The sequence below is a fragment of the Eumetopias jubatus genome, unplaced genomic scaffold, assembly GCF_037043125.1.
Source record: "Eumetopias jubatus isolate StellerSeaLion01/CBP00866 unplaced genomic scaffold, mEumJub1_p1.0 scaffold_3, whole genome shotgun sequence".
Taxonomy (NCBI): Eukaryota; Metazoa; Chordata; class Mammalia; order Carnivora; family Otariidae; genus Eumetopias; species Eumetopias jubatus.
Genome location: NW_028274809.1, coordinates 114080715 through 114093349, shown reverse-complemented (window position 1 = coordinate 114093349; position 12635 = coordinate 114080715). Strand labels below are relative to the sequence as shown.

Here is a 12635-nt window from a genome sequence, read left to right as displayed (position 1 = left end):
GGCCTTGACTTCTGTCTTCCTACTGATTGTAGGAAGTGAAACTAACACTATGAAATTCTGTGAAATCTCAAGTCAGGCCTTGACTTCCGTCTTCCTCCAGACTGTATATGGAGTCTCTCTTAAATGTGTGGCCTCTCCTGGCTAGCAGCTTTCTTAACATCTGCCACCAGTCTCTCCCTCATTTCCAAGCTTCTCCTAAACAGTCAGCGTTCATTCATGTGGTCATCAGACCTTATTGTGTACGTATGAGATTTCGGAGTGTCTTCCAGCCATCAGGCCCTGTGTTATGCGCACAGGACAAGAACACACCTCCCCAGCTCCTGAGAAACTCCCTGAGCTACTCCTCACAAATTCCAGCTACTCTATCTGCAACATGCACATATGGAGAGTGAATTTCTCCTTTATCATAACACTGCACTTTATATATTTTTATGTTTACTGTTATTTTGCAATCCAGAATCAAAAGTTTGAACATTCAGCAGCGCCGTGTTACTCTGGACCAACTCAGTCCTCCAGCTGAGTCACTGGGCATTCCCCGCAGGAAGTATTTAACGGATTTCCAAGTTTTCAACTTTGATCTTCAACATGCACATTAAATTTTCTATCATGGTGTTTCTAATTTTGAGGTCATATTACATTCCCTGGTTATTCACCAAAATACTGCATTTTCTGGAAGAGTTTCCTTTTCCCAAACCTAACTTTAAGAATACCTCATTTGAAGAAGACAGGGTGTCTGCCTACTGGAAGTCAGAGAAAACAAAGGTAAGCGATCTGCTCACTTTCCCTGAGCCCAGGGCGCGCCCAGAGACCCGGCTCTGAGCACCCGCTCTCCTTGGCGGCCCCACCTGTGTCCTGTCACCTGGGCCCGCCACTCGCACGAGAACACGCCAACGCCCCCGACGGCGCGGGCTTCAGGAGCTCGCCTCCAGTGCCACAGCAACCAGCGCGGTCAAGACAACTACGCCATCACGGACAGCAGCGGCACAGAGCTGAGTCTCCCGCTCCGGCAGGGAGTCGACGTGGCCACCTCCTGGCCAGGACTACCCGGACCGCCGACTGGGCCCGGCCTGGGCCCCGCCTGGTGGTCCAGCCAGCGGCGCCCACGCACCTGCTAGGGGATCCCGCCCACTCCCGACGCTTGCTGTTCTGGCGCTGCAGGCTCGGGGCTCTCCTCGTGTCTGACGCTCCCGGCTCCCGGCGCTCCCCGCGCTCCCCTGCTACCAGAGCTCCCGCACCGACTGCTTCCGGATTCCGGGCTCCAAGCTCCCGGGGCTGACCTGAGGCGCGGCGCCGGCAAACAGTGTCTGTAAGAGCGGAAGCCCGCCCAAGCCTGCCTCCAGAGGCCGCGCGCTGTGGCCCACACCGAGCGCTGCGTGGCGGAGTTTTGAGGGGCTGCTCCGGGATTAGGCGTTGGGCTCGGGTAGGGTTTCTCTTCCTGGATCAGACTGAGGATTCAGGATTTTTTTTTTTTTTAAGATTTTATTTATTTGAGGGGCGCCTGGGTGGCTCAGTCGTTAAGCGGCTGCCTTCGGCTCAGGTCACGATCCCAGCATCGTGGGATCGAACCCCGACTCGGGCTCCCTGCTCGGCGGGGAGCCTGCTTCTCGCTCTCCCACTGCCTGCTGCTCCCCCTGCTTGTGTTCTCTCTCTCTCTGTCAAATAAATAAATAAAATCTTAAAAAAAAGATTTTATTTGAGAGAGAGAGCACAAGCAGGGGGAGGGACAGAGGGAGAGAATCCTTAAGCCGACTCCCTCCTGAGCGTGGAGCCCACGGGGGCTTGATGCGAGCTCAGTCCCAGGACCCTGAGATCATGACCTGAGTCAAAGTCAGAGGCTTAACCTACCGAGCCACCCAGGCGCCCCAAGTGTTCAGGATTTTTTCAGTTCCATCTTTCAGGCAGGATTTGGCCAATGAGGTTAACTCCAAAGTTGGAGTTTGGTAAAAGTGGGTGGATGGTGCTGCCATTTAACTGAGAAGTGAGAGTAATTCCCGGAAGCAAGTAAGAAGCAAATTTCGGGAAGGTTTGAGAATGGAGAAGCGGGAGGTTAATATAATGAATTTAGTTTAGGACTTCCTGAATTTGAAGCTTGTTAGGTAGTGTTCTCAAGTAGTTATAAATATAGATCTGCCATTCCAGAGACGTGGGGGCTGAGATTCATTGAGTGGGGGGAGAATAATAGGAAACAATAAAATTCCCCAGATACTGAATTAAATGAGAATAGAAGAGATGTAGAGAGGGTATGGATTTGAATTCTGACTCTACTAAGGGATTACTAAGGGATTGTAGACAAGGTACTTTACTGGGGCCCCTGTTTCATCATTACCTTTTGGATGGTGTAAGAATCAACTTAGGTGACTTCAGCAAAAATGGTATAGTAGGGAGGCCCAGGGTCCATCCTTTCCCAAAAACATTTTTAAAACCTGGCAAAAACTGTCAGAAACGACCTTATCAGAACGCAGAAGATAGTTAAAGGTTTACAGCAAACAAGCAAATGTGCAACCAGGAAAAAGGCCACTGAAACAAGGCAGGAGATGTTTACATGTTTTCACTTATTCTAGCTTCATTACCTTTGCCAGCCCTCATTCGCAGCTTGGATAATCTGGCTCTGGAGGGAGCAGAGACTTTGTCTTAAGGAATTATGTTTGTTTTGACCTGTGTGGGGGTTCTGTGAGGGACTGATACTATGGGCTTACCTTTGTTTTCCCTAACTCAAATTTTCTCAGGGCAGAAAAACAGCTACTTAGGGAATGTAATGTTCAAAAACAGTGAAAGGCAAATGAACCAACTCCTGCTTGGGGGAACAAAACCCAAAAAACAGTTGGGGCAAAGGACAGGCTGAAGGACTAGGAGGAAAAGCATGAGAAGAAAAGCCAGGAGTGAGATTTTTTGGAGGAATAAGAGCTTTGGAAAACTCCTGTGTATATGGGGACATCTAGAAAGCATCACACGTGCCCAGGACTCATGCTCAGAAAAGACTTGAGAACACATAAGATTATAACTCTGGCTGATCTTTAGGCTGTTGAAGCTGATGAGAGAGCAAAAGGCAAGCTGAGGGCAAAACAGGAGCTGACACCCCACGTTTAACATTGCTTAGGCACTGGTGACTGCCTAAGAAAAAAGGCAGGAGAGAAACAAATGGTCAACTGATAAATATCACAGTCATACAGTACATGAAACTCCACTATAATTTTTAACTGTCTTAATGATTTACAGGAAAAACACAATCCTAATAATAGACCTCCAGGAACCTATAGACTCAATTTCCTGGAGCCCTAATGACACCTTCACCTCCTTAGGTTAGAAAACCCTATATAATCAGTCACTCCTTGCAATCACAGTACAGCTTTTTCTGCCCATGGGTCTGTCCCTATGCTCTAATTAAAACACCTTTTTGCACCATAAAATGTCTCAAGAATTCTTTCTTCACTGTTGCACTTGACAATCCCGCATCAAACGCAAAATAAACAAACCTTTTAGAATTTCTTTAAAAAAAGAGAGAGAGTTTTATTTGAGCCCAAGTGAGGACAGCTGCCCCAGATACACAATCTTCACAAAGAAGAGAGTGCTCTGGAGAAAGAATGTTTAATACAGGGTTATATATGTTTTTTGTTGTTGTTGTTGTTGTTGTTACACCAAGATTATAAATCATCATGAGAAAGGACATTCCAGAAAATTACAAACTTTATCTTATGCTTTTGGTAAGTGCAATCCTGTGGGCTTTGGAGGTATGGGAATAGACTTTAGGGAGATTTTTACTTTTTTAGTTGAAAATTTTTTTTAGATTATTTGCTAACAAAGCAGTTGTACAATGTGTGCTGGGGCAGAAATAGGGCCTCTGCCTTGAAGTTTGGTTAAGTCATTCTGATCTTGGTAAAAATTAAAGTGTGGCTTCCCTGGGAGCCCAGGAGCAGGGCCCACAAATATTAAAAGTTGAAACTTTCCTTTGTCAAGGCTCAGCACAAGCAGGAACTGGAGGCAGAGTTATTTTTTTTTTTAAGATTTAATTTATTTATTTGAGAGAGAGAGAGACAGAGGAGGAACACAAGCAGAATAACTGTCTCAACAAACAGAGAATATTAATAAAGAGACAAAAATGATAAGAAACCAAATAGAAATTTTGGGAGTTGAAAAATATAATAACTGAAATGAAAAATTCACTAGAGGTGCTTAGCCACAGATTTGAAGAGGCAGAAAAAAGAATGAGAACACGTAGAGATAGGGCCACTGAAATGATCAAGTCTGGAGGAACAGAAGGAGAAAAGAATGAAGAAAAATGAACAGAGAGAGCCTCAGGGAACTGTGGGACATCATCAAGAATACCAACATATGCATAATGGGAGATCCAGAAAGAGATGAGAGAAATAAAGGGGCAGAAATTTGAGGAAATAATGGTCAAAAACTCCCCAGATTTGGTAAAAGATTAGAAGCAGCACATCAAAGAAGCTCCAAGTAGGAAAACTCAAAGAGAGCCACACCGAGACACTTTATAATCAAATTGCTAAAAGACAAAGACTAGAGCAATTTGTCCCATTCAAGGGATTATTATTAAGATCAATAGCCAATTTCTCAGCAGAAACCATGGAGGCCGGAAGGATAATATATCCTGAACTGAAAGGGGGGAAAAATGGCAACCAAGAATTCTATACCTATCAAAACTATCATCCAAAAAAATGAAGGAGGATTAAAGATATTTCCAGATAAATGAAACTTGAAAGAGTTCATTACTAGTTGGTCTGTTCTACTGGAAATGCTAAAGGGAGTCTTTTATTTTGAAATGAAATAACACTAGACAGTAAAGTGAAGCCAAATAAAGAAATAAAAAACACTGGTAGAGGTAACTACATAGGTAAATATAGAAGCCAATAGTATTATACTTTTAGTTTGTAACTCCTCTTTTTTCCTATATGAAATTAAATAGACAACACATAAAACAATAATTATAAAACTATGTTAATGGGCTTACAATTTATAAAGATGTAATTTGTGACAATAATACACAGAAAAGGGGGAGGGATGGAGATATATAGGAGCATAGTTTATACTATTGAATCTAAGTTGGTTTTAATTCAAACCAGGTTGTTTTTAAGTTTAATATGTTAATTGTAACCCTAGAGGTAATCACAAAGAAAATAAATTAAAAATATACATAAAAGGTAATGGAAAGGAAATCAAAATGGTATTTAAAAAAAACAACTAAACACAAAAGAAGACAATAATGGAGAAACTGAGGAACAAAAAAGAAGACATAATAGCAAAATGGCAGAAGTTCATCATTAGAAGTAACTGCTTCAACTCTTCAAATAGAAGGAAGAGATTGGCAGAACGAATGCATTAAAAGAAAAACAAAAGCAAAAACCCTCCATTCATATTTGTCTACAAGAAATTGACTTTGGATCCAAAGACATAAATAGCTTGAAAGTGAAAGAATGGAGAAAAGACATTCCATGCAAAAAGTAACCAAAATATAGCAGGGAAGTCTATACTAAGACAAAATAAATTTTAAGTCAAATATTGTTACAAGAGACAAATGAGGATATTATATATTAATAAGAGTCAATACATCAAGAAGATAGAAAAATAGGGGCATCTGGGTGGCTCAGTTGGTTAAGCATCCAACTCTCGATTTCAGCTCAGGTCATGATCTCAGAGTCCTGAGATCAAGCCCTGCATCAGGCTCCTCACTCAGCAGGGAATAGACTTGAGATTCTCTCTCTCCTTCTCCCTCTGCCCCTCCCCTTGCTCTCTCTAAAATAAATAAATCTTTTTTTTAAAAGAACATTTATTATTATATATACACATCGAACAGAGCCCCAAAATATCTGAAGCAAACATTGACAGAATTGAAGGGGGATATAAGATAGTTCTACAATAATAGCTGGAGACTTCAATACCCAATTTCAATTTTTTTTTTTTTACTTCATTTTTGAGAGAGAGTGAGAGCGAAAGAGATCACAGAAGAAGAGGGAGAAGCAGACTCGCCGCTGAGCAGGGAGCCGATGTGGGGGTCTCGATCCCAGGACCCTGAGATCATGACCTGAGCTGAAGGCAGACACTTAACCTACTGAGCCACCCTAGCGCACCGATGGGGGGGTGATTAATAAAGAAATAGATACCATAAACCAATAAGTTCTAAAAGACAAATATAGAACATACACTAATCACATAATATTCTTTTAAATGAACATGAAACTACTCTTAAACCATATGTTATGTCACAAATTTTCAGTAAATTTAAATAATTGAAATTATACAAAGTACTTTCTCTGACATCAGTGGAATGAAGCTAGAAATCTGTGGCAGAGAAAAACTGGAAAAATAGCAAATATGTGGAAATTAAACAAAACACACTTAAATTATGGGTCAAAGAAAAAATCAAGGGTAATTAGAAAATACTTTGAGATGAATTAAAATAAAAACACATCATACCAAAACTTAGGGGATGCAGAGAAAGTGTTCAGAGGAAATATATAGCTGTAAATGCCTATATTAAAAAAGAAGGAAGATCCCAAATTAACAACCCAAATTACATTCTAAAGAACAAGAAAAAGAATAAATTAAACCTAAAGCCAGCAGGAGGAAATAATAATGATTAGAGCAAAGGTATATGAAATAGTGAATAGAAAAATAGAATAAAATAAAAAAATTGGCTTTGGAAAAGATCAATAAAACTGACAAAATTTTAGATAGATGGACAAAGAAAAAAGAGGGAAGGCTCAAATTACTAAAATCAGAAATGTAAATGGGGGCATTATTACTGACCTTATAAGGATTATAAGAGACTATGAACAATTGTACATCAACCAATTAGATAACATAGATGAAATGGAGAAATTCCTTAAAAACACACAAACACCACCACTTGCTTAAGAAAAAATACAAAATATAAACAGATATATTGATTGAATTAGTAATTAAATACCACCTAACGAAGAAAAGCCCAGAATCAGCTGGCTTTAGTGGTGAATTCTATCAAACATTCAAGGAAGAATGTGCCTGACACAAAAGAACTACTCAATATTTTGGATATGGATATTAGGATATGCAAACTGGTAATTTTCATAATTGCGGAAAGTAAATGGGCTGGTTTAAAAATGTATAAGAAAAGCAGGGGCGCCTGGGTGCCTCAGTCCATTAAGCAGCTCTTTATTTCAGCTCAGATCATGATCTCGGGGTACTGGGATCAAGCCCCACCTTGCGCTCTGCACTCAGCGGGCAGTCTGTTTGAGCATTTTTTCTCTCCCTTTGCCCCTCTCCCTGCTCGAGTGTGCTTTCTCTCTCAAATAAATAAATACAGCTTTTTCTTTTTTAAGATTTTCTTTATTTGAGAGAGAAAATGAACCGGGGAGGGGGAGGGGCAGAGGGAGAAGGAGAAGCAGACTCCCCAGTGAGCAGGGAGCCCAATGATGCAGGGCTTGATCCCAGGATCCCGAGACCACACCTGAGCCAAAGTCAGAGGTTCAACTGACTGAGCCACCCAGGCACCCTGATAAATAAATCTTTTTAAAAAATGTGTAATAAAAACCTAGAGAATGCTTTGAAAACCATCAGGCAATTACATAAAAATCTCAATTATTATTTTGAAGAAGAGGGTAACAGTACAGGTGTGACAAGTGTGATTGTGTTGCTCTGCTGTGATCATAGCAATGATTCAGGCTAGAATTCTCCTTTACTGTGTATTCAACATTATTGCTCAGACATTCTAGAATGTAGTGGATGTGATAACCCCTTTGTTATTTAGACTAACAGGTTTCCATGATATTTTGCTGCAAGTCCAATGCACCAGGAATAGTTACTGTGATAAAATTCTAGAAATCTGAGTTTGGGGCCTTGGTGAGGAACCCCTTCTCTTCCCCACAGGTAAAGTGGGCTGTGGGTTTTCTTGCTTTTGCCTAGAGACTGGGTACTTGAATCTCTCAGTGTTATCTCCTTATCCTGCTAGAGTCATCCTTTCTAGCCTGGATGATACCGGCATGGGGATCATTCCTTGACCAGGCCTACAACAGTCTTCCCTTGACAGAGTAGTCACTGACTACCACCTGCCCAATAGTGAAAAGTTTTCAACTTTCTGAACATCTTTCATCGCCAGAACAACTATGTTAAAATAATATTATTACCAAATAACTTGATAATATGGTATTATTTTGTATCTTACAAAACCATTTGAAATGACCTGTAGAGCTGGGCTTTGGTAGACAAAGTGAGTTCATCAACAGATGAAGTCATGACAAGAATGAAAGCACCTTGATGAATATGTTTATGGTACAGATTATGGTGATGGTTTCATGGGTTTATACTTATCTCCAAAACTCATCAAGTTATATACATTAACTATGTATAGCTTTTTGCATGTCAATCATATCTCAATAAAGTGGTTTTTTAAAAAGTGAAAACACCTCCTGTTCATTAAATTTTTACTACAAGGCAGGTGTTATGCTAAGTTTTTATATATATTCTTTAATCTTGACGATTCTATGAGGTAGGTATTGTTATCCCCATTTTGCAAATGAGAAGACTGAGTGTCTGAGAAGTTGAGTGCTAAAGACTACAAAGCGCTTTGTAAGTCATCAAGGTAGGAGATGATCTCAGGAATGCCTGACTCCAAAGCAGGGGCTCTTAACCATTATACTATAGTGCCCTCCTGCCTCCTATGATGGCATAAAGAATTGTATCAGAATGGATAATTTGTGGTTGAAACCCCTGGATGGGTACTCTTAGTCTAATTTTTCTCCATAGTAATATTTGAAGATGCAACAGGATAGGAGCAGCTGATGAGGTTGAATCTTTCATTGTCTGGCAGAATAGAAGCTGGAAGTTCCTCCTTTCTACCTCTTCCACCTTGTGATGGATTTTGAGGACCTTTCAAATTTAGTGGGCAGTTTTGAGAATTACCTGGGCTACAGGTGAACACTTATATATTAGAACTTTAATTTAACAACTGGATAAGACTTGAGTGTGGTAAAAGACCCATTTGTCCAACCAACAAGCAATATGGTACTCCATACTACATTAGAATAAAAATACAGTAATAAAACACAGGCACAAAATTTGAGAATATTGTAACTATCTGATAACACAACATTTTAAGAGACATGATGAAAGTTTTAGGCATGCTTTTTTAAGCCAAAGGACCATTAGAAATGAAGAAGAGCGTCTGGATCTTCATAAGGCATCTTAAATAGTTGTGTGATCTCGAAAGTCTTGGGCTTTGGTTTCCTCATCTAAAAACAAAAACAAAAACAAAAAAACCCAAATCCAAAACCTTGCTTTAGGGAGAGTCTATTTTTGAAGTAGGTAGCAAAACAATTTTGGGTGGCCAAATCTCTGTGAAAGTGTTTTTTAATTATCTTTAACCAGTGGTAGTTTATTTCAGCGATTACACTGGTCGTTATAAATGGCACTATCTGATTTTTTTTTTTACAAATTTCCCTTGGCTTACTGGTAGTTAAACAGACACGAAAACCGGGTATGTTGCGGTGCAGTGTTCTCCAGCTACATATTCCTCTGTGGTGGCAATTAAGAAAAACATTTCCTGAATTTTGCACTTTCAGTGCTTAAAGAGTTTTCACATCTAATGGACATGCACAGCCAAACCATGTATTTATTGGCTATATGAGAAATGATGAGCGATGACTATTTTGGGAGTGAATTCTCACCCGGTTACTTTTGCCTGAAGAGTACCTGTGAGCACTGTCACACTCAGCCAAATCCAAAAACGAAGTAGACCCACATGAAGCAAAAAGCCCCTGCCCTGCCCCCATCACCCCTAAAAGCGTCCGTCTGTACATTGTTAGCTCCGAGTCCCCTACTTTTCACTGAACACGTTGATTTCTCGCAAACGCGCTCTCCGTAGTTTTCAAGGCGGGCCGGGAGTGGCGGGCGGTTCGGTCTGTCACGGAAGTTCGCTCTAGGAACGGTTTTTTTCCCTCCCGCCCCGCCGCCCGCCTACTCCAACCACTAGCCCGCGGCCCAGGAGGAAGACGCCTTAGGTAACGTCCGCCCCTGCGATCCTGCTGGGAATGGTAGTTTGCGTGGCCCCCCATTGCCCGCGCACAAGTGCAGAAGGGGTGGCCGGTGGAAACTACATTTCCCAGGAGCCCTCGGATCAGGGGCGGAGCCGTCCTTGGGGGCGGGGCCCCAACCGGAGGCGGTGATTGTGGCGCCTCATTCATAAATGCCGCGACGATTCTTGGTGTGGTTTGAGTGGACTGAAAGGCCAGGGGACGGCGGAGCGGTAATTTGTGGGTGAAAGGAGCGGGGGAGCTGGTGTGTTTGCCGCCCTGCATCTAAGAGTGTCGGCGGGGCGTGGGAGGGACCCTCTCCGGGCCTTCGGGCTGGCTCGGCGGGGCGCGGAGGGAGCCGGACTCCGAGCAACCCTGCGGCGGAGGCCAACATCAGTTCTGTGGACGTTCCTGCTTCACGCTATTTTGTGGGGAGCCTGCCTTTCAAGGACGCTCACCGCCTGTGGTTTTGGCTGTACTTCAATACGCTGTTTAGAAGCGCAGGGGTCACAGTCGGTTCGAAAAGAAAGTGTAAAGTGGCATTGCTTTCTGTCCTTAAGGGCCGATCATCATGGATGATCATCAGTCAAGAGCTGTTTTTTAAAGCTTTCCTGTGGATTCGTGGTTTTCAAGAACATGTATTTTGGGAGACTGATAAATCATCTCCCAAATCAACTATTTATACGGTCGGAGGGTGACTTTGAATTAACTGTGTGTGTCCACTTTTTCCCGTCAGGATGCAGAGAATTTATTCCCCCAAACTGCTTCAGGAATGTTTACATAGCACTCTCTGGAGGTTTCGGGGCTGTGAATTTGTTTCAAACAGATTTTGATAACTAAAAAATCGTAGTCCACATACTAATCCTTTCTAGACATTTTGCTATATATATGTTCCCTTTAGTTTGCCTGAGTATTAATGATAAATAGCAGATTAAGGTGAAACTTTTTATTCTTCATACTGACAGTAAATACACTGAGGATCATATTCATGAAATTGAAATGAAGGAATAGAGGTGTTTAAGTGTGGTTTGTTTTTTAAAGATTTTATTTATTTTGACAGAGGGAGAGAGAGAGACAGCGAGAGAGGGAACACAAGCAGAGGTAGTGGGAGAGGGAGAAGCAGGCTTCCCGCTGAGCGGGGAGCCCGATGTGGGGTTCGATCCCAGGACTCTGGGATCATGACCTGGGATCATGACCTGAGCCAAAGGCAGACGCTTAACGACTGAGCCACCCAGGCGCTCCTAAGTGTGGTTTGTTTTAAGGTGTTTAAGATGCACAAGGGCACTCGTCAGTCTAGTAGGGAACTTTTCTAGTTTTTGATGTTACAAAATAACCTTGTAGCTTGTCTCTTTTCTAAATTTGGATTTCAAATTTTCTTGCTAAAGTCTTTGAAATTTAACATAGATTACTTGGTTGATTTTGATGAAAAGCTGTTACCTTTTAGATAGGCTTTCAACTAAAAAATAGAATTAGTTTGCTTAGAACAGATTTTTAAAAATTACTCAGGAATAACAGATATTCAGTAAACTGCCCTAATCTTAAGTGTACTACCCAAATGTATACACCGGTGTAATCACCACCAGGTAAAGATAATAATACTCCCTATCAACCCTGAAGGCAGAAGCCTCTTCTCAGTCAGTGTCAACCCCAGCTACCTAGATAACCATGGGACTGACTTCTGTACTTATAAATTTATTTTGCCTATTCTTGAACTTCATATTAAATGGAAAACTATGAATTTGTTGAGACTTGGACTCAACATTACTCATCCATGTTGTTTGTAGAAGCAGTTTTTTAAAATATGTGAATAGCTGTGGTTCTCAAACTGTGATATCAGTGAGAAAAATCACACTATCACTTTGGTCTTTGCTTATTGAATAGTTTGCAAGCATCCCTTTTGTCCTATATTTCTTTGAACAGTTCTACAAACTGGTGATTCATAGTATTTGTATATATGTTTTAACGACTGTACCCATGACACTGTTTCAGGATTCTGCTTCAGAAAATGGAGCACAAGTATTTTCAGTGTATGTCATTACACTCAGTAAAGCAACAAGGGAAACAGCAGTCTCTTGTTTTAAAATTCCATTAAATCCGGTTTTAATAAAATGACATCTGTCTTTCAGTTCTTCAGTCACAGTAGCTACTTTCTTTTTTTTTTTTAAAGATTTATTTATTTTGAGAGAGTGAGAATGAGAGAGAGAGAGAGTACATGAGAGGTGGGAGGATTAGAGGGAGAAGCAGGCTCCTCGCCGATCAGGGAGCCCAATGTGGGACTCGATCCCGGGACTCCAGGATCATGACCTGAGCTGAAAGCAGTTGCTTAACCAACAGTAGCTACTTTCAAGTGCTAAATAGCCATATGTGACTAGTGGCTACCATACTGGACAGCAAGTTCTAGGTAATTGTACTTTTTTGTCTTTATGTCTTATTTATTTTGTCTTTATTTCTTATATTTCTTTATTTCTTTGCATTTTGCCTTTGTCAGTTTAACAGTATATCTTGGATATATTCAGGACTCAAGTGTCAGTACTTAATAAGCTTACTTGATTCTCTGTAAGCTTTGCATAATGTGAATACTACAATTAGCTGGTCCTCCCTTAATAGACATTTAAGACCTTAATCTCAGTTTAT

At 41.3% G+C, this 12635-nt stretch overlaps 2 protein-coding genes across 5 annotated transcripts in view; one reads left to right on the top strand and one right to left on the bottom strand.

Annotated features, from left to right (window-relative positions):
* Positions 1-1455, bottom strand: part of PARP4 (poly(ADP-ribose) polymerase family member 4) — a 109198-nt gene extending 107743 nt beyond the window's left edge. For 2 of the 4 annotated variants that reach the window (XM_028105012.2, XM_028105034.2), the window contains exon 1: positions 1109-1449. The gene's annotated coding sequence lies outside the window, so the exon portion shown is untranslated. Of the gene's footprint in view, positions 1-1108 lie in introns of all 4 variants that reach the window. The other 2 variants (XM_028105053.2, XM_028105043.2) reach the window with 2 other exon arrangements.
* Positions 1456-10148: 8693 nt separating this feature from the next.
* CPAP (centrosome assembly and centriole elongation protein) overlaps positions 10149-12635 on the top strand; it is a 49351-nt gene continuing 46864 nt past the window's right edge. The window contains exon 1 of the mRNA XM_028106412.2: positions 10149-10234. The gene's annotated coding sequence lies outside the window, so the exon portion shown is untranslated. The remainder of the gene's footprint in view (positions 10235-12635) is intronic.